At 43.0% G+C, this 21285-nt stretch overlaps 1 long non-coding RNA gene across 1 annotated transcript; it reads left to right on the top strand.

Annotated features, from left to right (window-relative positions):
- The first annotated feature begins 10022 nt into the window (after window positions 1–10022).
- On the top strand, window positions 10023–20897 carry LOC147231577 (uncharacterized). The gene is made up of 4 exons (XR_015106468.1): window positions 10023–10126; window positions 11648–11750; window positions 13384–13544; window positions 20574–20897. It is a non-coding gene; the product is annotated as an uncharacterized LOC147231577 (long non-coding RNA).
- The last annotated feature ends 388 nt before the right edge of the window (window positions 20898–21285 follow it).

The raw sequence follows: 21285 nt of genomic DNA, 5'->3' as shown, positions 1-21285 counted from the left end.
ACCGGAGAACCTGAAGGAAACCTTGTAGACACGGGGAGAAATTGCAAACTCCACACATGAAGGACCCTGGTTGGACTCCAACCAGGGTCCTTCATGCTGAGAGGCATATATACATATATATACATATATATTTATCTATATATATAGATACCATCTTCTCCTTTGGACTTCTCCCTTCAGGGTCTCCACAGCGAATCCACCTTCTCCATCAAACCCTATTCTCTGGATCTTCCTCTCTTACACCAACTAACATCATATCCTCTCTCACTACGTCCATTGATCTTCTCTGATCTACTGATAGACCTCCAATTCCAGCATCGATCTTCCAATATATTCTCTATCCCTCCTCTGTCCATCACCCAACCATCTCAGTCTGGCTTCTCTGACCTTCTCTCCAGAACATCTAGCATGTGTCGTCCCTCTAATGGACTCATTCCTGATCCTCTCCATCCTGGTCACTCCCAAAGAGAACCTCAGCATCTTCATCTCTGCAACCTCCAGCTCTGCCTGCTGTCTTTTGATCATCCTCACTGTTTGTAGATCATCTCACCACCTTCTCCTCCACCTTTCCTTTCATTCTGGCTGATGGTCTTCTATCTTTTCGTACGCCTGACATTTATCTCCGCCCATTGCAACCTGCTTGAACCTGTTTCTTCAGTCCTTTTCCACATTCTCCGTTGTTCTGGACTGTTGACCCAAAGTACTTGAAATCCTCCCAACTTCTTGATCTCCTTGTAGCCTCACCGTTTCAGCTGGGCTCCTCTCATTCACACACACACATTTACATGCATTTATATAAATATAAGCCAAGTATGCTTAATATTCCAAATATGTATTGTTTCTCTTGCCTAACAGCTTGAGCATGTATGTCCGTCAGTCATGGTGGAACGGTTTTCGGATCAAGATCTGGTTATGGCTTCACTGTATGTCAGTCAAGGGCGTCAGTGTTGCCGTGGGGATGGATGCTAGGCTAACAGCTATTTTTGATGACATGCGTTCTTCCCACACTACCTGTACTGAAGTGTATTTTGTAGGTGGCGGTGGAGTTTTCATGCGGTGGAGTTTATTTTGTAAAGGCAGGGCTCCGCCATCGACCCTCGTCGCTTTTGTGATCGAGCGTCCCTGCGCTAGCTCATGTACGGCAGGTTGCTCCTCACGGCGTTCCACGTTTCTCCACGTTCTTCCTTGATACCAAAGCAATGGTTCTTTGTTATATTTGGGCGCCGAATGGAGCTTCTGTTTTTCCTCCTGCCGCTGCTCCACCCTCAGGTGTTTGTTACCGGGAACCTCATTTCTGAGCCTGTTTGAACTTTTAAGCTCTGAATGTCTCGTGCCGGAAACAACGATTTCCGATTATTTTATCTTTTTTCCTATAAAAGAGATTCCGAGTACTAATTATTGTTCCAAATCCTTTGTCTAACTGAAGCTAAAAAGAAAAAAAGAAACGGTATTTGCTTGTTTGTTTTCTAATTGGGGGGCTGGATTTGTAGCTCGCTTGAAAAATTTATTTTCAAAAAATACAACAGCATCGCAGAAGACTTTGACCTCATTGTGCTCAGCGTCAAACAAAGAAATAAAGACGTGAACTTGAAGGGACTCTTCACTTCTCGAGCAAAATAAATTTGATAAATACAGGTAGATTGATCGATTAAATAAATTGGATGAATAGATTGATCAATTAACTTAAAAGTGCTTCATTATTGTGGCGACCACATTGTGGTTCGGTACTTCTGCCTCACAGCAGAAGGTCCCCGGTTGGATTCCCTCAGGAGGTCTTTCCATGTGGAGTCTCCATGTTCTCCACATGTCTGCATGGGGTTCCTCAGGGTTCTCCGGGTTCCTCCCACATGCAGGAGGTTCAGTGGAGACCCCACGTTGCCTGGAAAATGTCTCTATACGTAATGATTGCAAATGAATGAAGGGAATCATCACTGCGAGCAAGAAAGAGCTGTATATTAATATAGATGGCTCTGTAAATAATGAAAAGATAAATTAATGAATAAAACAAATTCAATTATTTTTCAAGATTGTGCAGAACCGAAGAAATGTTTACAAGCCACAAATAACCTCTAATTATTTTTTACATTAATTCAATTTCCCATTTCAGAAAATGAACAACAAAAGGATAATGAGTGTGAGCCGGTCGTCCGTAGAACACCTGGATTAACGCTGACCCGGCCCGGGACGGCGGCGTCGCTCACTTTGGAAATTGAGACGGGCGCCGAATTAACCCTCGGAGCGGCTTCTCGTGCTCGTGAGCTTATTTTGGTGTTTTTTCAGACGTCGCTCGGGGGCAGAGTAAACGATTGCCATCATTTATATACACTGCAAATGAGCGCTTTGCTGTGCACGAAGCACATCTACATCTGTTGGGTTGGGGCTCGTCTTCCTGCAGGACTCGTATGAATAAGGAGAAAAAAAAAAAAAGCAGTGAAAGCGTAGAGAATGACTCAGTGCTGCTGTGCGGCTCCGGCAGACGTGGTCGTGTTCGAGGCGGCTTCGTGTTTGACAACTCCGTGTGCCAGTAAGGTAGAGAAAGAAAGAAACAAACTAAAAAACATATCGCTTGAAGAGCAGAAACATCAACAAGACTGACTGTCGGCAGAAAATTCTTTTTGTCAAGGCCGAACTGAGGGTGTAAGAGACGGCGCCGTGGAACATGAGTGACATCCGACGCCGATAAAGCATCAGACGTAAAGCAGAATTGTCAGATCTGCTTGTTATTTCAATCTAGATGCATTTCACCCCCGTTAGCACCCATATAACCTCTTTGTTAAACACCGCGATATCATCCCAATTGCAAGGCAGTCCATTAATAATGAAGCCATGCGTTTGACAGAAATCTAGCATTTGGAGAACCGTACGCTGTGGCGAGTGACAGGATGTTGTATCGCAAATGGCCATTAAAAACCACAGAGTGCAGAAACAGTGACGTTTGGTTTCTAAAACCTCTGAGCTCCAAGATGGAGGTGCCGAAAAACTCCAAAGTCCAGACACAAAACTCGGGCCGATGGATGGATGGATGGATGGATGGATGGATGGATGGATGGATGGATGGATAGATGGATGGATGGATAGATTGTTGGATGGCTGGACGGACAGATAGATAGATATATAGATGGATGGATCAATGGATCGATCGATAGGTAGATAGATAGATGGGTAGAAAGATAGATAGATAGATAGATAGATAGATAGACGTACGGACAGAAATATAGATGAATTGATGGCTAGATAGATAGATTGTTGGATGGCTGGACGGACAGATAGATAGATATATAGATGGATGGATCAATGGATCGATCGATAGGTAGATAGATAGATGGGTAGATAGATAGATAGATGGGTAGATAGATAGATGGATGGATGGATGGATGGATGGATGGATGGATGGATGGATCGATCGATCGATCGATCGATGGATGGATGTAGCAGACACCCTGTATCTTCACTGCAAATCAACAATTCCGGTGCTTCCTGGCCTCCAGAATCCACAATGAATGCATGAATGAATGATTTTCCAGTTAGTGTTCCTTTCTTTCCTAATCTCTTTTGTGCAGCTCTTGGATGAAAAGCACTATATAGATGTATTTATCGTTATTATTTATCACTACTCAGGTAGACAGTCATCAAAGTCATTGAATCACGAACGGATATTTGTGAAGAGAAGAGCAACAGACATAGCTGTAATTGACACCTATTTATTTTTCCATATTACACTGAAGAACTATTTTCTTAGTTGCATTTGCCCTTGAAGTCGGCTCTCTGATGTATTGCTTATTTTTAGATATAAATATTCAGTGACAGCTCCACACACCAGGTGTGTGTAGAGGCATGGAAAAATAGCCTTTACCAGTCGTAAAATAAAAAGTGACTGCCCAAACACACACCACCGCCACCACCGCCCGCCCGAACATCCACTCTTGTTACAAATCACTGCCTTCATAGCGAGTCTGAATAATCGTGCGATAACATCCCTCACCACTAGGTGTCGCTGTGGACCCGACTCCGGCCGAAAGCCGGCAGGTATGTGAAAAAATACGTGAAATTCGTGTTCAGTGTCGCAGTTTAAGTTGTCATCTGGTTTATTAATGTGTGAAATAAGTACTCGAGTGGTCATTTTGCTTGATTGTTTACCGATCTTTTAAGCATCTTCCGCAGAGCTAGCGGTTGGTTAAGCTGTGATGCTAGCATAGGCCTGCTTAAGTACTTAGGTGAGAATCATTGTTGAGTGATAGTCGCTAAATGTTCATAGATAAAAAGAGTGAATCATACAAATATTGTCTCTTTCTTTTTTTGTCTTTCAAGTCGATGCAAATACAAATTTGAATACAAATTTGGCCGCAATTGTCGAACTCAAGGCGCGTCTTTTTATGTGGCCTGCGACAGCATCTTAAAAGGTCTGATTGTCTTCAAATGAATAAGTCAACCACGTGCATTAACCGTACACTACATTCCCCACAATTCATCCCGGTCACGTTACCCGCCAAGTGACGGCGTCCCGCCATCAGATCGCAGTGCATTGACATCGATGCCCTTTTCAACAAGTGGAATTGAGAAATACCAATGATCCCTAAATGTCCAGGATGAGAAAAGTTGATGCAGATGGAAGGCTGTTTCAGGAAAGATGAGAGGGAAGATACATGTTTGTGCTTCAAGGAGAAAGAGCGGTATGTCTTTTGTGTTACGAGGCAGCGTCGCTTAATAAAGAGTACAAGCTACATCGGCATTTGGACACCAAACATGGAGTTTGGGGTCTGCTTCAAGGACAGAGAGCCCATACACTGTATGGGCTTCTAGAAAAACAAATTGATATTGATATAAAATGATATTTGTTTTCATTCACCTGGATAGTTTGATCATTGATTGATGGGGAAATGTGGGTTTCTTAAGCTGGCAATATAAAAGTATTGAAGTTTTTTACATCTTTGCAAATGCATATGTAACACTTTGGATTATTTAACATTACATCAGGTTATATTTAGTTACATTTGTACTGTTACCGTTACATGTGGCCCTTTGAGAGCGAGTGTTATGCTGATGTGCTCCTCTGTGAAAATGAGTTTGACACCCCTGTCATAAGCTAAAGCGGCTTTTGTCAGTTATCTGCATTTGTGACTGAAGTGTGATTTGATGTGAATCTGCGGCTGGCGCGTGAGAACAAAACGTGACAAACAATGACGGAGGGCGGCGGTTGAACGAAATGGCGATAATGTTGCACATAAGAGCATTTCGATGTGGTATCATAGGATGAATAGAGCACCCGAGGGGGGGGGAGTGGTACCCAAAATAAATTAAAATGTTCCTAACCGCCCCGAACAGGCTGGAAAGCGTGCAGCAGAAAGCGCTCCCGGCGCAGGTTCCCCCCTCGGCTGGAGGTGAGTAACACCGCCGTATTTGCATACACATGATTTCAAATATTGATGTGTTTTCTAAGCGAGTCACTGTCAATTTGTGGAAGAAAGAGTGTAACATAATCGTCTTTTTTTTTTTTTTTTTTTTTTCCACGACGCTCTGCCACTGTTGAGCCTGTTCGGTTTCTTTTGACTGTGTGTGCATGCGTGTTTTAATGCCAAGGTTTACAAACACACACACAAATGTTTTGAAAAGAAACTGAATGGACAACCTTAACAATAAATGTCTGTGTCACCGGGCAAATGTGGGATATTTTCAATTAGCAGTAACATTTTTCATATTTGTTACGATGAACTTATTATTACGAATGGGTTCAGACCTCACCTGGTTAGTATGATTAATAGCTTGCGCGTGTTTGTGTGTCTGGCCAAGGGTGAATATCTTTACATGTTTCTGACACTGTGAACTGCTTGAAATTGGCACTTCTTTTATTACCTTTATTTATTTGATCAGAATTATTATTTTAACCCGACAGTTCCGGGCCTGCAAGCGCCACGCGCGCGCCCTTGCCGTATGAGCGCGCTAACTTATTCAAGCGGGTTAACCTTGAAGGCGCGCGGTCGGACCGGCCGAGGAACGCGAGCCATTTGAAGAATTTTTTCCTCAACGCAACGTAGCAGCTGCTGGCTTACGGAGACCGAGCGACCTTGACTTTAAAGGATGAACAAAAACAAGACATTAAGCTTTGGCCGAGATCACAGATAAGCTAGCTGTACTTCCAATGGGATTTGATGAGCAGCACGGAGTCGGTTAATTTCTTTTCTTCAGGCTCTGCACGACATCGCACATTCCTATCCGGAAGTTGCATTCTCTACGGATCCCTCGCAAGGAAAATGACGCTTCGTAGCGGGTCTGAAATTTACTTGTGAATACGCGCAAACAATAAACGTGCTTCAATGGAAAGGCGACGGTGAGCAGAGCAGGGGTTCTTATTCAAGACGTAGCTCCGCGCTCCGTATTTCACGGCCTAAAGAAGCCTTGAACCCGCGACCTTCTGAGTCCCAATGGACCAGAGTCCTTCTGGTCTCCAGTCTGGAGATTAATGTCTGGTTGTTGTCTTTTTACCCCCTGGGAAAACCGGATGAAATGAGAGACATAGCCTGCCTTGCCTGGCTCGTGACCGAGGCAATTTAGATGACATCTGCACAAAGCCAGAACGTCTCATTAAGTTACATGAGCGGGTCAAACAATGCAGTCATGTTTTGGACATGACGGGCCGATGCTGTCAGGGATAGCCGGATAATAGATTTAATTTCCTTATTAGATTTACAAAACGCATTTGTCCATGAAGAGGAAGTCATTTTTACCTTGTTCAGCTCTCTAATTCCCATCTTTGAGCCGCCACATATTCTCATCAGAAACCGAGTTTTGTGGAGAGAATCGACAAAATCGTATGAAATATCGACAGAATATCCAACCTTGAGTTTTAGAAGTCGCGGTCCAGATACGACGCCGTGGTATTCGTCGACATCGGCGTCCGAGAAGAACCCGGCCGAAGCGTATTCTCAGCAGAACGCCATGAAAACCAGTCGGTGGATGATGAAAATTAATCCTGTCTCTTTTCTTTTCTCTTTCTTAAAACCAAAATCAATACGACATGCTGGCAAAACAACTCAAGGTGTCAAAATGAGTTAGTAGTGACAAAGAATGTTCAACCCGATGCAAGTGGCTAACGCATCGCCGTCGCGCTTCCACGTAGCTCCGTGTTTGTCGGAGCGTTTTGTAAACCAGACCGGATGACGTTCTTGTTTCGTGACCCTCCTGACCCAGTCTAATTGCTCCCGTGAAATAGGCACCTCTTGTCCTGAAAATCCTTATTTTTTTTAAAGAGAATAGCAAAGAGCAGCCGCTAAAACGTGTTGCATTGTTTCCCGGGGAAGGACGGTTATTGTTGAGCGGCCTTGATCCGCGCAATCCACAGCGTCGTGATCGGAATAGATAGAAAAACCCAGCGAGGCTCTGGGTTTCAGATGATTTCAAAAATATACTTTGCTGATGATTAGTCAGATATTATCCAACCGAGGCCTCTAAGAAGAATGTGCAATATATTTTATGATACGGCGTATATGTACCTTATTTTCCGGACTATTGAGCGCACCTGAATATAAGCCACAATAGTCGGGAATAATCAAATAAATCTGTGTCCATAGAAAGGTCACACTTGTCTACAAGCTGCAGGTGTCTACGTTTTAAAATGAGATATTTACACAGGAACTTTGAATTAAATACATACGTGTACATTTACAAATACATACCGGAAATGCATTTTTTCCAAACAGTGGCTGTAACACAGCTGACGAAAAAGATGAATAATAAAAAAGACCAGGAAAAGTTCATCTATGTATCCATTTTCTTTGTCCTCCTCCAGCCGATGGCGAACTTGTTCTTCCTCCTGCGCATTAAAACCGTTAGTCGTTTTCTTCCGCGCGGCAGAATTTCGATGTGACGAGGCGAAATGTTTCGGCGGCGTGAAGCTCCTTAGCACAAAAAAAAAAAAAAAATCCATAAATTAGCCGCATGGAAAAACGTAGCGGCTTATAGTCGGGAAATGACTGTATATCAATAGATGTAAACCGAGTGAGTGGAACAAAAAAAAATAAGCTTGCCTCACTCACAACCATTGATTCGACTTCACGGCACGAGGTATTTGGAAAAAATAAAAACTTTCAATGCCTGTTGGAATACAAATCCCCGCCGGTACACGGTGACATTTGTGTGCAGTGAGGTGGTGCGTAGGAAAAAAGTGCCGGATGATGGTTTCACAAGAAAAGCCCCGAGGAGGCTCCTGTCCCGGCTCAAGTGATAACACTTTACTCAGTCTGTGGACACTTACTTATGGGAGTGCTTGGCAGGCGCCACATCTGCTTTTATTGACTAAATTGGTGCTATAATAGAAAGAAAAATTTTTTTTTTTTACTCCAACCTCAGAGACATGGGCCGTATTCTGTAATGCAGCACTCATGTGACTGAATAATACATTTATTACTAGATAAATAATTATGCTGAGTGGTTGGGTGAGGCAGCTTGAAATAAAATGGACATTTATGTTAAACGCATTTCCGACAAATTCATAAAAGTTGACAGCGATGGATGATTTAATGTAATTATGAATCACTTATTTATGGAGTTATTTTACATGACGCAGAATAAAAGAAATGAAAATAGAGGTGAATGAATTATGCGGAAATTCTGAAACTTTGCTCTGTAAATATGACGTACGTTTTTCGTTGTACGTTGTATATTAACTGATATTTTAAATTAAGCTTTATGGAGCATCATTGAGCCAGCGGGATAATTATATTATCTGTTAATGTGAAAGTAATCTATTAGGATATGGTAATTAGAAAGACGGGAACATCGTTTTATCTTAATACATAAACATGTTTAAAAATTGATGAATGAGTATGTTTTTGATTAAATAGAGAAGTACACCATTTAAATGATCATAAACTCAAGAGAAAAAAGAAATTAGGTTAAGTTGCGTATTTTATGAACGTACTTTCTCAAATTCAATTTTGAATTGATTTATTTTTCAGATTTTGCATTGATATTATTCGCCCGTGTGCCGCTAATAAGATTTCTTTCCTTTAACAAAACTTCCACACGGCTCTAAAATAGCGCTGATATCTTTGTTTACGTCTGTGAACGGACTCATTTATTACAACCCAACTCCCTTTCAGTAAACCGAAGAGACCGAAACGACCGCGGTTTGAAAGCAGCAGCTACCGACGCCTCTCTTTTCCCAAACGCCTGGATTTGAACCCGCCTCCATTTGCTTCTTGCAAGCCGAAGCAGAAAGTCGACCTTATAGCATTTAAAAAGTGGCCGTTATAGTTTTACTTTTACAGTTCTGTGTCACTGCTTCCACAAAGTTTGGGTTGTGACAGTTTGCAGATGTTAAGAGGTGAAAAGAATCCCGTCATTTCCGGACGAAAAGACGCTACTTTTTCCCCCCGCGCTTTGAACGCTGCGTCCTAAACCAACATGTAGCTAATTTATTGATTTTTTGGCGGGCTTACAAGCTTCACGCCGCCAAAACATTGAGCCTCGTCAGACCAATGAAACGGCCGTGGAATTTATGAGGCACAGAAGACGACGACTTTAACGGTTTTAGTTTGCAGAAGAAAGACCGAGACAGACGTCAGCTGGAGTCGGACAAAGCAGGGATGGAAATGAATGGACTTTTCCTTATTTTATTCATCTTTTTCATCAAAAAAAGCATTTCCAGCACCTATTCCTGGATGTTACCGCTATGGATTTAATTAAAATTTTCGGTGTAAATTTCTCATGTTACAACATGGACACCTGCGGCTTATAGACAAGTACACATAGATTTATTTAGATATTTTTAACCGGTGCGGCTTCTATTCACATGCGCTCAGTCGTCTGGAAAATACAGTGGGGCAATCTTTTATATATATATATATATATATATATAAATGTGTGTGTGTGCTCAATCTGTGTGTTCTTACAACCCATTTGGGAATGTGGGAATCGCAGTTTCTGTTCAAGTCTGTTATTATTAAAGTGTGACCAGGGGGCAGTGATTAAAAAACCAAAAACCCCTTTTGATTTTTTTTTTTTTTTTTTTTCGGTTTGCTGGATGAGCCAACGCTGACGAGGGACGGCGTCCAGGTCGGATGCTTTCGACCGCACACTTTACCGACCGAAAGCTCATAAGTGTGCGAGGGAGAGAGCGAAAGAAGAGGCGGTAACGTCAACGCCGTTAGACAACAGGCCTTCGAGATACAAGCACACAAAATTGTAGATTAAACACAATCTCATCTCGTGTGGTCTCAAACTGCGGTATTTAGAGGTTTCCGCTCACACGACGACACCGACACCGCAGAGAAATGAAGGGCCGGGTAAAAGAAACGCTCGGCCAGAAACGACATAAAGCAGAAAACAAATGACGCGGATGTAAACGGAACGAAAGGTTGAGATAGTCATTAGCGATAAATATTTAATTAGTCATAACGGCACTTATGAATGATTGCATCGACGTTTCTTCCCGTTCTCTCCGGTCCTGATTGTAAAAGCATTGATATATCCTGGATGGACTCTGGCTCGCAACCCCCTCGCAATCTTGAAAACCGCAGAAATGTTTCATTATTTATCGCGTTTAATGTTCTCCATGTAAATCCAGGTCTTTCCGACACGGAAGGAGACCTTGAATGTAAAACCGGAGATTGCGTGTCGAGTCAGGTGTTTGTGCGTGAGAGGCGATGCATCGTCCGGGCCGTGGACGCCGCGTCCTCTGTTAATGTGAGCCGAGCCCGCGGATGCTTATCAAACTGTCAGTGGACCCCGGCACCAGTTGTTTTATTATATTTATGTCTGTGTCTGGCTCTTTGCCTTCCCAATATTAAATTGTGTTTGTTGGCCCATAGATTTTAGGAGCCTTAAATGTGTTATCTGTGTCCAACACGATTTAATGTAATGTAGTTTCTAATCATTTTAGCCTAGTTTACAGCCCCTGTAACCCCGATAACACATTTTTCTCCGATATGCGGTGGACTCTCGCCAAAGTTCCCTCAAAATCGGGGAGGACCGCAATAAAACCCACCCTCATCATCATGGTTTTCTGTAAAATGCGGGTTGGCATCAAATATGTGTAAAAAGGGCTAGGTTAAAAGAACACTGTGCATCAACACAACGCTTTCACAACAACTGCCCCAGATAGACCGCCGTTACTGACGGGGCAGCTTGATTTCATAGTTTAATTGAAAATAATGAGAATGTTTTGTGCTTTAATAGAGAAATGATTAATGATAAAGCAAAATAAATGAAGTGGGATGCACCTTTTATTTGTTTCCGCGCCGTCAACATAAATACAAGTAATTGTCTCTCTCTTCCTCATACTTTTATTTTTCCCAACAGGGAACACATTTTTTATCACCGCTATTTTTAAAACGTAATTATGGTTATTAAAAAAAAAAAAAAAACCTCTACTGCTCCTATTATTTTTTTAAATTATATAATTTATTTCTAATTTTCTGAGATTAGTTTTTCCTCCTCTTCTTTTGCTGTTTTTTTTTTTTTTTTTTTTCCCCCACAACCCTCACGGCCACATTCACGCACTTTCCAGAAGATAGTCGATTAACTGTTGATTAATGTTACCAAATGTTAGCGCGATTCCATTTGTTTTCATCTAATGTGTCTTAAGTCTTTTCCTATCCCTCAGAAGTTTCTAACTCTTTTTTTTTTTTTGTTTTATTTTATCCGTTTTTAGAGCCGACACCAGACACCGTAATGGCCCCATGCAGGCATGTGTCTAGTCGTGCTGTCAGAGGAGGAGAACAGATCTGTTCTGACAGAGTGCTGCAGTAATACAGGTACTGGAAATCACAACCGCTTCGAAGGCATTGAGAGAAAAAAAAAAAAAAAAAAGAAAAAACGCATTGTCACCGGGCAGCGCTGGGCAACGCTGAGAAATAATATGTTTGCCTCCTACCTCCTACCGCAGACATCTGATTTTCCCAGACTTGAATATGATGAATGGGTCTTCGGGGATGATAAAAAGACCACACAATAACCCACTTTGCAAGTGGGTTCTTAAAATGGGACATTTGGAGGATAACTTGTCACAAGTACACTTCATTTGTTCTCACGGGTCTTTATTGCATTTTTTGGTGTCGTACGGCAATACTTTGACTTAGGAGTCGAATGTTGCCGCGCTCAGAACTCCGTTTGCTCGTACATTAAATTCAATTTCCCCGTTGAAAGGCGTTGAAACGTTCATCATTTGTTCCAGATCCCTTGGTACATGTTTTAAAATAAGAAAAATGTACTTCATATACTGTCATATCCCGACACTAAGCCGCTACTTTTTCCCCACGCTTTGAACGCTCGGGCTTAAACAACCCTGCGGCTAATTTATGGATTTTTTCGGGCTAACGAGCTTCACGCCGCCGAAACGTTTGGCCTCGTCGCGTCGGACCGATGAGATGACCGGGAAATTCTGAGGCCGCTCGATTCCGACGCCGAAGAAAGACGACCTCGATGGTTGCAGTGCGCAGGAGGAAGACCAAGATGGTGACCAGCTGGAGAAATGGATGGACTTTTCCTTATTTGTACACTGATCGGAAAAAAGCATTTCCAGTTCGTATTTGCAGATGTTACTGGGATGGATTTAATTTAACGGAAAAAAAAAAAAAAAAACGGTATCCATATCTTATGTTACAACGTGGGCACCTGCGGCTTAAAGACAAATGCGTAAATATAATTATAGACATCTATTTATTCCTTTTTAGCCGGTGTGGGTCCGGAAATTACGGTCTGTGTGTATTCATGTACCCATGTGTATTTATGAGTGTGTACGCATTTACGTGTACTGAAATATCTCATGTTACAACATGGACACCTGCGGCTTTTATATGTAATCATAGATTTATTGACTTATTTTTAGCCGCTGCGGCTAATATTTGGCTGCGCTTCATAGTCCGGAAATATCGGTATATCAAATACTGTATAAAAATAGGGAATAAAAGAGGGCTAGCTAGCGGCGGGCGGTGCGTCCCACTTTAAACACTCATCCCACTCGCTCCCAGCTCAGATCCGGCCTCCGATCACAAAGCGAAAAATCCACCGATTGACGGCTGGGATCTGGGAGAACTCCTGAGTTGATGCCTTCGGAAGTCAGGCTTCCTCTGCAGTTTACTAAAAAACCCAGAGCTGTTCTGTAAGCCGGCGTTGGAGTTCTGCGTGCGGAGCTCCCATCGTCAGGGCCAAGTTAGTGTTACATCACATAAAAATACTGCGCTATAATTGGTCTGGCACATTGAATGCTAATGCGGATTAATACGCAACATGACTTTTTCAACAGGATGAGGAGAAATGTTGGTAAATTTTTCAAACCGGGCTCTCAGCCGCTGCCACCACCTTAGTTTAGCGGATTTAAATCACCCTTCATCCGCGGCTCAGTTGTTGTTGGTAAACCACTCATGTACCTTTTATCCCCCATCACAGGCTGGAGGCCGGCGGCCGCCCCCGATGACTTTCCACCGGAGGAGGCTCGCCGGTTCATCGTGGGCCAGGTGTTCACTCACCCGTGCCGATCCGTCGGTTAACCTGCGACGCACGACCGACACGGAAATGTGGAAGTGGTAGATCCACCGGAAAAACCCTCTGTAAGTGAATCACGGCCGCTAAACAAACAACGGGCGTCGCTCTTTGTTGAGCTGATTTGGAGTCAGGGAGACTCAGACCTGGCGTGGCTTATTACCCTTTCTTAAAAAGGCATTTTTGCTCCTGAAAGGCGACGGCGCTTTCCGCACTTTCTCAAAACTCAGCGGAGTCTTTCGCCGCCGTCTCTGCCTGGTCTGAGATCGTATTCTCCCAACGGGTCTGGTCCTGGTAATTATTATTAATTACATTATATTAAATATTATTTAATATGTATTATTCAATACATATATACACTGTATAGGTGTATAATTATCTCACTCTTGGTTTGATTTGTATTCAATTCAATTCAATAAACCAAATCCACTTACAGTTTACCAAGCAAAAACCTTGTCAAATAAAATAAAATGGTTTCTTACTTTGTGCCACACGCCTTGCGACGAGCTAGCTAGCTTTCAGTGCACTTTTAGAGTTGCCAGTCAGCGACACGATGGATCTTTTCTGCATCTGCATCTTCTTTTCTCTTGAAAAATTCCACCGGCTTTCCCACAAGCGTCGGATGCTCGGTCTCCGGGTGCCGCTGTAGTTTTGACGGCTCAAGTGCTTCGTCAGACAGCGTTAACACACACTCCACACACTGGGCTCTCGCTACCTCCGTTTACAAAGCCGTACTTAATGAAGTCGGGATTGTACTTGCGCAAAAATTTCCTTTTTGGCGGGGGGGGGGGGTCGTCTTCATTTTTTCATTTTAAATATTTCTCCATCTTGTTTGTTTCCAGCTCGCTGAGCGTCTTCTCCTTATTTATGGAGCTGGTTAAAGTAACAAGTGACTGATGCATCAGCGCCGCTACATGGTCGGGAGTTGTTATTGCGTCTCGCGGCCTCGCGGCCCACACGGACAAAACAGTTTGTTTTTTTTTTGCGGCCCGCTAGGTGGAGATTTGTATTTTTGATAGCGCGCCGCTGTAAGCAACAATAAACAGCACGGAGCAGGAAAACATCACGCGGTCTATTGTTGCGCTTTCTATCAGCTAGAAAGTTTGGTAGAAACCAAATGTTACGAAACCAACGACGCATTGGTTCATTTTTCAATCGTTGCCATGCCTCCGGCTATTTATGAAACATTTTTATCACAGTCCGTGTTGAACAGGTTATCGTCGTTCGGCGAGGAATCGTATTCATTGTTAGGATTAACAATCCACTCGGAGGTTCATCAGTCGTTTTCTCTTGTGAGACCTTTGGAGTGCATTTAAACACTTTTCACACGAATACCGGGATTCACTGTTGACTCGAGTAGATCGACGACGCCGACCTTAATTTTCCGCAAATTAAGAAAAAGCAAGATGTATTATAATGTGAATATTCTTTTGTCCCCCCAGTGTGTTTCCATGCGTGGTGTTCATCCATGTCAGTCATTGGAAGCGAATATCTTTGTCAGGAATTTAAAAAAAAAAAACAAATGTACAAGCGATTCACTTTGAATGTGTGATAAACAGATGCGTGTAAAATTTGGTACATAGAAGTCATTTAGAATGGGGATTTTAGTGTAAGTTAAATCACAACAATTGGAATAACGAGCCGTTGACATCAACAGGGGTTTGATTATTCCTGGATTCCAGAATTCGAAGGAGTCCTGGTTGAGGACTGATCTCTCCGTCAGCTGATGTTTACACAACTCTTTGTGTCGACTTAATTCACGTCTGTTGGCCCTCATGTTCACTGTCTTTTGTTTCGTAATTAGTCGGATTCTACATTTCGGTCTCGGTCTCGGCGCTTTCTGCCTGCTTGTTTATTCAGCCCATCTGTAAATCTCTTGAGCCTTAGTCTGCCTATCCAGCCTCTTTGCCCCGCTCCCCCCGAATAAATAAACCTGATTAGTCGATCATCTGCCTGCTGTCTGATTTTGGTTCATCTGTCCTTGACATATATCACAGAAGGATCTGACCGGCTTGGAAGCGGCAGACTCGACATTCTGGCTTCCGGAACAGAACGGGTCGGGTTTTGTCATCGAGTGTTTGATAACAAACAGTCCTAATACCTCTGACCCAGCCAAGAAAGATTTCTGCACCATCTTTGATTATTTGTATAATAAAGGCCAGGCGGTGGGTTTTCTCAGATCCGCGCCCGGGCTGGAAGACAAAATGGCTACCACCCCTATTGTTTGCTCGAAACTTTCATCTGAGCCGTCTCAACTGTTGTCGAGCGGAATCTAGATGCAGGGCGGAGGTCTTCGGAGCGCAAAGCCACACAAAAATGGCCGCGGTCTCGCCAGTTATGGCCGTCTGGAAAGCGACAGCGAGGCCAGGATATGGAAGCCGGGTTGCCCTTTATAATAAAACGAGCGGTATGACTTAGACTCAGCGAGGTCGGGGGGCGCCGGCGTGGCGTTACCGGGCATACCGGAGTCGGACCGCTCTGGGGTCGAAGGTTGCGAGAGAGGTGAAAGCCTCGTGTAGGATGTGGGACTGATCTGCGACCATCTTTTTGCTTGTAACGCATCTTTAGACACATGACATCCTGCAATCTTGCAGTTCTGATTGGTTCCTGCTGTTTATCTTGTAACCAAACAATCACGGGGCCATTGAGGCACGGACTCTGAGGGTGCTGAGGAATATCTTTAATATCTGGCGTTCACTGCTGATCGCCATGTCCTGGAGGTGGTTTTGATGGAGCCCCGTGGATCAGACTAGCTTGTCTAGAAAAATGGGGACAAAATAGCTGAATGCGACTGAGATAAGGAGAATTTAAAGGCCGTTTAAAAGCTCAATTTTGTCATGTGATCCTCAAACCATCCCGTATCCCTTTTTTTTTTTTAATTCTACAAGGTAACAACCACCGAGCAGGACAAGAGCAGCGGTTTGGGAAATGCTCCCATTCAGCACACATACCTTATAACACAGACCATAAGGGGCTTTAAGGTGCACGATAAGACGTACGGTATATAAAGCCAAACAAAACAGTCAGTTTAGTTGAACTTTATTCAAGTCATTCAATAACCCGATGTTTAATTTTGTCCTCTACCTGTTTACGTCTCGCTTTTGTTCCCTCAGAAACCGTTTGGTCTTCTTTACTCGGCGCCCGTCACCTGCTCGCATTGATTCATTCATGTGGAATTGTTTGGCGGCTGCTCTGTTCCGTCTTCTCCTGCGTGACGGATAGCGTTGAGTTTGAGTCCAGCTTCGTCAGCATGTTTCTGAACAGCTGCCATGTTTGGGGGTCCTCAGTAATATTGTGTTGAAGCGCAGTATTACGTACTATGTTCCGTTCTCTGATTGGTTCATGGTTGCCAGCGACGGTGGACACCTGGAGTTACTGTGAGGTTGGAACAGCGTTGTATTCCAGCACGACACTGTATTTTTCTTGTAACTCTGGCACAACAATTTCCTTCGGGATGAATAAAGTTGTTCTTATTCTTATTATTCTTACCACAACAAGAATTCATATATAAGGCGCACTGGATTATAAGGCGCACGGACGATTTTTGAGATAATCTAAAGATTTTAAGTGTGCCTTATAGTGCGAAAAATAGGGTAAATGCATTCACACACACATAAAATATGCACATACCGTAGTTTCCGGACTATTGACATATTTACACCGATTTTTTTTTTTTTTAACATCAATAAATCCATAGCGGTAACATCCACAAATATGTAGTGGAAATGCTTTTTCCCAAATATTGCCTGTAACACGGCTTCTGAAAGAGATGAATAATAAATAATCCGAGGAAAAGTCCATCCACCCGTGCGTCCATGTTCTTTGTCCTCCTCCGGCTGATGCCTGTCTCGGTCGTCTTCCTCGCTGTCGGAATTGAACGGCCTCAGTATTTCAGGCTCATCTCGTCGGTCCGACGTGACGAGGCTAAACGTGTTGGCGGCGTGAAGCTCGTTAGCGCACAAAAATCCATAAAAGCCGCAGTGTTCAAAGCGTGTGAAAAAAGTAGCGGCTTATAGTCTGAACATAGCGGTATATGCATACATAAATACATACATGCCGTATTTTCCGGACTGTAAGTCGCCTTTTTTTCATAGTTCTGCCGGGGGTGCGACTTATACTCTGGAGTGACATATGTGTGAAATAATTGAGCTCTCTCGTTCTGATGTGTGTGTGTGTGTGTGTGTGTGTGTGTGTGTGTGTGTGTGTCTGCGTGCGTGTCTTTAATATAACAGCGATTGTCACACACACACGCCAACCAATCAAAATTCAGCGTGGGGCGGGTCATGGCAGAAGTGTTTTGTGAGAAAAGAAGCTACTAGCGACTTCTGTACCTATGAAAATTCAACATTGGCGGTAACTTCTAAAAACAGCTGAGAAGGGCTGAACAAACATGGCACCGAAAAGAAAATCATATTCTGCAGGTTACAAGCTGGAAGGAGTGAAATCTGCAGCCGAAAACGGCGATCGAGCAGCAGAGAGAAAGTTTGAAGTTAGTGAGAAACTTGTAAGGGACTGGCGAAAAGCAGAGGTTACTCTTACTGAAATGAAGAAAGCTACGAAAGCTAATCGCGGGCTAAAAGCTAGCTGGCCGTGGCTAAAGGAACGAGTTCACACTTGGTGCTTGAACAAGGTGCTGCCGGGAGAGGCTTGTCAACAGGACGGTTGCGTCTTCACACCCAGGTAGTTGCCAAGGAGATGAATAGAAATGAGTTTGCGGGAGGAGCTTCCTGGTGTTACCGCTTCATGCGACGCCATCGCCTCTCTATCAAAACAAGGACGCCGTCCTGTCAGGATCCAGAAAGGCTGGAATAATTGGAACTGCAAGTGACAATGACTCTGACGTAAGAAACGTACCGGTAGATGAGGAAGTGGCGCGTTGTCTACCTTCGAAGTTGGCGAAGTTGTTCAGAAGTGACACCGAAGAAGAAGATTTCGTCGGATTTAGTGATTAAGAGTGACACAGATTGTTTGGTCGTAGCATGTGCTATATGCCATCGTTATTTGAATGACTCTTACCGTAATATGTTACGTTAGCATAGCCTTCATTGTTTATGCGTCATATAAGCTATACCTGTTCAGCCTGTTGTTCTCTATTTTTATCTTAAATTGCCTTTCAAGAGGAAATGTCTATTCTTGGTGTTGGATTTTATCAAATAAATTTCCCCCCCCAAAAAAATGCGACTTATACTCCAGTGCGACTTATAGATGTTTGTTCCTTCTTTATTACGCATTTTATGGCTGGTGCGACTTGTACTCCGGAGCGACGTATAGTCCGGAAAATACGGCACACACACATTTGTCTGTATTTTTTCCATTCTCCTGTTGTCTTTGCTGCTCCTCCCACACTCGGGTTGCACGAGTTGCTGGAGTCTGTCCCCGCCGGGCACTTTAGGTTCCCCAACGGGAGGAAAGCGTGGGAATTAATGAATCGCGGGTTTGGTTGTTACATTTTGTAGAAGTGAAATAACCTGATGTTGATTTGATTACCCTCTCGTCAACTTCACTTTTTATTGCTTTGGTTTGGTTTAGTTTGGCTGTCTGAAAGCAGGATTATGCAAATCCACCAGCCTGTTTTCTTTAATATTTCGTTCTCGGGGCCAGAACATGGCGAACGCGGGGCATCGCAGTTTGCGGTTTTGCTCCACTACCAAGAATATTGAGGAGGTTGAGCTGGAACTGGTTCTGGTGGAAGGTCCGCCTAGCAGCGGACTGGCTGCAGGCGTAGCATGGAACACGCCATCAGTCGCGTACGCAAGCATTATCAGCTCAGCATGGCCGTGGTGATTCCTGATCGGGCAGATTGAACCTCGCCGATGAGTTACTCCAAATTATCCGAGGGGAGATGCTAATTACGACAAGGGCGAAAATTGTGAATGATACCCCCGTCGGGATTTTAAAGAAACCGCAGAACCTGACGAACCTTAGCCGAGGCTGTATTGGATTTACAATTTTCTTTTTTTTTTTTTTTTTCCCCTCTCATTGATCAGTCTTAACTGCCAGGTGGGGGGTGTCCATGATTTGATGGATCCGGGAGCTCTAGGAAGCTGTTGTTTTCTTCTTTTTTTTTTTTTTCTTTTTTTTCCTCAATATTTTTCCCCCACATTGTGGATGAGAGCTCAGCCAATAATCCGGTAAAATCACAGAGAAATATCGGCGCCGTCGCTGCAGCAAAACCCTCAAGCGCCAATAAACATCTTTGTCATTTTGCGCTAGACGGAGACACGATAGATGCAGTGTGTTGCCTGAGCATCCGTACTTGTCATCCGGCAGACATAAAAACATATACAGTAACTGATATCTCCCTTTTGTCTTTTCATTCCGAGCGTGAGCGAGACTCGCGGGCCGACATCCTGCTCGGTCGGAATAATACGGGTTCTGTTTGCGGTGTCTTGGATGTCGCTCTCGGTGAAGTGGCACTTTAACACATCACTAAAACCGTTGTCATCTTTTATTTCCCTGTTAGAATTGGCTTTGCCGATCAATAAATATATATTTAACTATATATATATATATATATATACAGATAAATAGATATATATCTATATATATATTCATCAAATGGCTGCAAAGAGCCACTAAGTGAGGCATGCAGCTCTAATGCCTCACCGATGCCACATAAATAGATTGCTCGGCACAAGAAGCGAGTAACACGCATACGGTTGTTGACAAAAAACTCTGTACATTGGAAATATAGTGGATATGGCAAAATTGTTGAAACGTTTTTATAGCGTCATACATAGACAGCAACAGTACGGTGTTCGTGCAGAGCACGCCAGCAGTCGGTCGTTATTGCAGAATCTTAAGTTGAGGCTCGGCAGTCGGCGGCCTCACAGCACGTAGTATTCTTCGTATTTGAACAGTCAATGTGAAAATTGTATTCATTGTATTCTTATTCTTCCTCCTTTCTACTATTATCTATTACTGTTATGTTTTTTACTTGAAACTCTGGCACAACAATTTCCTTCGGGATGAATAAAGTTGTTCTCATCTCAATTGAGCCATTTTTGAATAATAAACAATGAAAAATACCTTTATTGTGCAAATTAATATAAAACCATTTAATTCTTTTTCGCATTTTACATTTTTTTCTTTCCAAGATTGGCAAGTGAGGCACGGCCTCTCCTGCCTCCCCTGGATGGATGGATGGATGGATGGATGGATGGATGGATGGATGGATGGATGGACGGACGGACGGACGGACGGACGGACACTGCTCAAAACAATAAAGGGAACTCTAAAATAACACATCCTAGATGTGAATCTGATTAAATAGTTTGTTCTTTACTTAGTTGACAGTAAAATCATTCAAAAATGATCAATGGAAATCAAATGTATGAGCCCATGGAGGTCTGGAGTCACACTCCAAATGAAAGTGTGTTGTTGAAGTGTGTATAAATACCTTTATTGTGCAAATTAATATAAAACCATTTAATTCTTTTTCGCATTTTACATTTTTTTCTTTCCAAGATTGGCAAGTGAGGCACGGCCTCTCCTGCCTCCCCTGACTGCACCTCGCGGATGGATGGATGGATGGATAGATGGATAGGTAGATAGATAGATAGATAGATAGATAGATAGATAGATAGATAGATAGATAGATAGATAGATAGATAGATAGATAGATAGACACTGTTCAAAAAATAAAGGGAACTCTAAAATAACACATCCTAGATGCGAATGAATAAAATATTCTGATTAAATATTTTGTTCTTTACAAAGTTGACAACAAAATCAAAATGGAAATCAAATGTATGAGCCCATGGAGGTCAGGAGTCACACTCCAAATGAAAGTTTGTTTTTTAAGTGTGT

This window comes from Fistularia commersonii, chromosome 8, assembly GCF_037954325.1.
Source record: "Fistularia commersonii isolate RoL2024-O1a breed Wild chromosome 8, RoL_Fcom_v1.0, whole genome shotgun sequence".
NCBI classification, from domain to species: domain Eukaryota; kingdom Metazoa; phylum Chordata; class Actinopteri; order Syngnathiformes; family Fistulariidae; genus Fistularia; species Fistularia commersonii.
This window is presented reverse-complemented; position numbering and strand designations above follow the sequence as displayed.